The sequence below is a fragment of the Arachis ipaensis genome, chromosome B02 (genome assembly GCF_000816755.2).
Source record: "Arachis ipaensis cultivar K30076 chromosome B02, Araip1.1, whole genome shotgun sequence".
In the NCBI taxonomy this organism is placed as follows: Eukaryota; Viridiplantae; Streptophyta; class Magnoliopsida; order Fabales; family Fabaceae; genus Arachis; species Arachis ipaensis.
Genome location: NC_029786.2, coordinates 99969225 through 99974089, shown reverse-complemented (window position 1 = coordinate 99974089; position 4865 = coordinate 99969225).

The window sequence follows — 4865 nt, the reverse complement described above, 5'->3', positions numbered from 1 at the left end:
AAAATTCATCAGATTTAGGATACCACAAGCCATAATCACAAGTTCCCTTAATGTATCTAATGATGCGTTTGACGGCCGTAAGATGGGATTCTTTTGGGTGAGATTGAAATCTTGAACATACACCCACACTTTGAACAATGTCCGGTCTAGAGGATGTAAGGTACATGAGTGAACCTATCATTCCTCTATACCTTGTTTCATCCACATCTTGGCCATCATCATCCTTTTCAAGTTTTGTGTTAGGATGCATTGGAGTGCCCATTGCTTTGGAATTTTCTAGGCCAAACTTTTTGATAAGTTCTTTTGCATACTTTCCTTGGTAAATAAAAGTACCACTAGGAGTTTGTTTAATTCGGAGGCCAAGAAAGAAAGAACTTTGATGAACTTCTGGTGGTCTCACTGTTTCAGTTGCTCGTGCCTGTTCAGGAGACAAAATGGAAGTGTCTCCTCCAATTTGACGAGACAGAACAGGGCTGACAGATTCTTCATTCTGGACAGATTTGGGAATTTCTTTGCTTGTTCCATTCTCTTCACAATCTGAATCAATATCCTTCACAATACTGGGAATTAAGTTAGAGTCACAAAAAGTAACATGTATGGATTCCTCTATTGTCCTATGCTCCTTGAGATAAACTCTATAGGCCTTGCTTGTGGTGGAATATCCAACAAACATTCCTTCATATGATTTTGGATCAAATTTTCCAAGGTTTTCCTTATTATTAAGTACAAAACATTTGCATCCAAAAATATGAAAGTACTTAAGATTTGGAGGAGTTCCTTTCCATAGCTCATAAGGTGTTTTCTTTAACCCTTTTCTAATGATTGTTCTATTCAAAATATAACATGCTGTGTTCACAGCCTCAGCCCATAAGAATTTAGGTATTTCACTCTCACATAACATAGCCCTAGTCATTTCTTGAAGGCTTCTATTCCTTCTTTCAACCACTCCATTTTGTTGGGGGTTCTAGGACATGAGAAATTATGAGAAATACCTAAGTCATCACAGAATTTTTCAAAATCTTGATTTTCAAATTCTCTTCCATGATCACTTCTTAAATGGGCAATTTTCAAATCCTTTTCATTTTGAATTTTCTTACAAAGGGTGGAAAAAGCATGAAAGGCATCATTCTTATGAGCAAGGAAAAGTACCCAACCAAATCTAGAGTAATCATCTACCACCACAAGACCATAATGTTTACCTCCTAAACTTTGAGTTCTAGTAGGACCAAAAAGATTAATATGTAACATTTCCAATGGTCTTTTGGTTGAGATTCCATCTTTTGATTTAAAAGAGGATTTTACTTGTTTGCCTAATTGACAAGCGTCACAAGTGAGATCCTTATCAAACTTGATGTTTGGGATTCCTTTAACCAAATTTCTTTTGACTAGCTTAGAGATTTGATACATGCTAGCATGTCCCAACTTTCTATGCCAAAGCCATTTTTCAGATTCATAAGATGTGAAGCATGTTACATTTTGTTCCTTTAAATCCTCAAGAGTTAATCCATACACATTGTTACATCTCTTAGTCTCAAGAAGAACATCCCCAGTTTTCTCACACACAACTAAACAAACAAATTTCTTAAATATAACTTCAAAACCCAAATCACAAAGTTGACTAACACTAAGCAAATTATGTTTCAAGCCATGTACAAGGAGAACATCATTTATACAAGAAGAAAAGTTTTTACCAACTTTCCCAACAGCCACAATTTTTCCTTTTGCATCATCACCGAAAGTGACAAGTCCTCCATCATAGTCATCAAGCTTTATGAAGAAGGTTGCCTTTCCGGTCATATGCCTAGAGCATCCGCTGTCCATATACCACACATTTTCCTTCCTTTTGGATGCTAGGCACACCTGATCTATGTGGTCTGCCATGAGACATGTTTGTGACTTGGTCTCGGTTTCTTCATCATCATCATCAGAGTCATTCTCCAAGTCTTCCCATGTGGCCATCAGTCCTTTCTTCTTTCCTCTTTTCGGCTTTTCCTCCTTCTTCAGCTTGGGACAATCAGATTTGAAATGCCCCATTTCCTTGCAATTAAAGCAAGTTACCTTGCTAAGATCTTTCTTTGCTCTCCTTGTGCTGCTGCCTTTGCCTTTGAGCTTAGCCATTTTTCTGAATTTTTTTGCAAATAAAACAAACTCATTTTCAGAAGAGTTATCACTGGATTCATCATCTAGAGGGTTAGTCATAGAAGAAAATGCAATTCCTTTCTTTTTTGTATCCTTTTTCAAATAGGTATTTTCAAAAGCAAGAAGATTTCCTCTCAAATCATCAAGTGTCATGGAGTCTAAGCTACTGCTCTCAGAAATAATTAATGCTTTAGTTTCCCACTCTTTTGTGAGATATCTCAACACTCTTCTCACTAGCACAGATTCAGAATGTGTAATTCCAAGAGCATCTAAGCCAACAATGATAGCATTGAACCTTTCGAACAGTCATCAATGGACTCTCCTTCCTTCATTGCAAACGTTTCATACTCTCTGTTTAGCATATCTGCCCGAGTCTTCTTTACAATGGTGGTTCCTTCATGGGTGATTTGCAATTTGTCCCAGATTTCCTTTGCCGTTGTGCATCTTGATACCCGTCGGTACTCCTCAAAGCTGATAGCACAATTGAGTAGGTTTACTGCCTTGGCATTTAACTCCACCTTCTTCCTATCTTCCTCGGTCCAGCTTGCTTCTGGTTTGAGAGAAACAACTCCTTCGGCACTTGTAACAGTTGGATATTGAGGTCCTTCCAAGATGATTTTCCACAGTCTGTAATCCACTACTTGCACAAATATCTTCATCCTCTCCTTCCAATAGGTATAATTTTTCCCATTGAAAAGAGGAGGTCTATTGCTTGATTGACCTTCAGTCAGATTGTAGGACACCACATTTGCGCCACTGTTTTCCGCCATAAGGATCTTTACTCCAAGCTGCAAAGCTTGATCTCTTTGAGACCAAGCTCTGATACCAATTGATGGTTTCAGTGGCTAAGAGAAGGGGGGGTTGAATCTTAGCCCCCTTTTTGCTTGATTACACTTGCTGAACTCAGAGGAGACTTTTCTGTTTTAGCTCGTCTCTGGACATGAGAATTTTGTTTTTGCTCGTCACTTGCCACGAGACTTTTTGTTTTTGCTCGTCACTTGGCACGAGACATTTTTAGTTTTTACTCCTGTGCAGTAGAGAACAGAAATGAAGTATGAGAGAAGAAAATTACACCCAGATATATCCTGGTTCGGCTGCTAAGTGCAGTGCAGCCTACATCCAGTCTCCATCACAAACATGATGGAATTTCACTATAATCAATCTGATTACAACTTGTAAAGTGCTAACCCAACTTACAAGGGGATTCCCACTTACTTGATAAAATTTGAATTCCATTACAAGTTAAGAGAGTGAAGTCCGTTGGAAGCATGCCACCTGATTCAATGAGTTGGGTTTTCATCATTGTTTCCCAATTCTATTTTTCTTTCGGACCATGCATGCAAAACAACTTGGGCTTAGTGATAATATTTAAGTTCTGGCCCAATAGTCAACATTTGCTTTCCTGATAAATTTTGTAACAGATCAAGCATAGGAAGCATTCTTCAAAACTAGATATGGGCTTATAATAACATTGAATTTGGCCCAATTAATTCAGCCATTTGATGGGAAACATATAGCTCGGCTGATTTTTAATTTGGGCTAGCAACATTTTTATTTTCCGGCCCAATAAAACCTGCACAGCAAAATTAATTTAATTAACATATCAATCAAGATTAGCTTAACAATTTTGCTGTTAATAATGTTTGATCATCATCAATTTAGTTTAGAGTTTTCCAAACTCGTCATACTAAAATTTGTATGATGTACACTAAAATTTATATGTTATGCATTAAAATTTATGTGCTCTAATTTTCTTAATATTTATAAGAGGAGAAGAAGATGAAGACGACATTGACAATGATAATAATAACGATAATAAAAGATGATAAAGCAGAAATAACAAAGAGAAAGAAATTAAACAACAACAATAGCATCAACAACAACGCTAAAAAAAAGAAAGAGAAAATGACAAATCGATCCCTAATTTTTGTCTGCGGACATTTAAGTCCCTGAAAATTTAAAAATACATTTAAGTCCTTGACCTCTTTAAAATTTGGACATATCGATCCTGAGTCTAATTTGTCCAATTTTAAAATCTCTCTCACGTATGCATCCGTATCAACCAGGTCAGTACAATAGGAGACACGTTTGATTTTTCCGATAAGTCCGACAAACCCAAGTGAACATGAGGGATCGATATGTCCAGGTTTTGAAAAGGTTAAGGACTTAAATGTATTTTCAAATCTTCGAAGACTTAAATGTCTGTGCATCAAAAGGTTAAGGACTTATTTATCCTTTTCTCAAAAAGAAAAAGAAGAGAGCGGTGGTGATAACGACGACAACGACGACGACGGTAAGGACAATAATGTTATAAAAAAACATGTAAAAGAAGATGAAACTTATTAGTTCAAAAAATATTGTAAATTTAGTATTTCTTCTTTTTAATCGATAGATTAGACAACCCCAATCTTAAATTACACACTCACATATAAAACTTTGAGCCTAAGACCTCGTGGTAAGAAAGAAGACTATATACTACTTGAGCTAAGGCTCATTATTGGTCTAGTATTTATTCTCTTATTATTACTCTTCTCAATTATTCCATGCCTACTGTTCCAGCCCAACGGCCCCAACTGCTAATATTCTATGCCATCGTATTCATCAGAGTCCCACTAGGGCCTAAAAACATTTGTCAATAAAAAGCTAAGGGACTATATCGATTAATAAGTGTACGAAAATATTTTTATTTTTATTTTTTTTATATTTTAAAAAATGTGATTAATTTA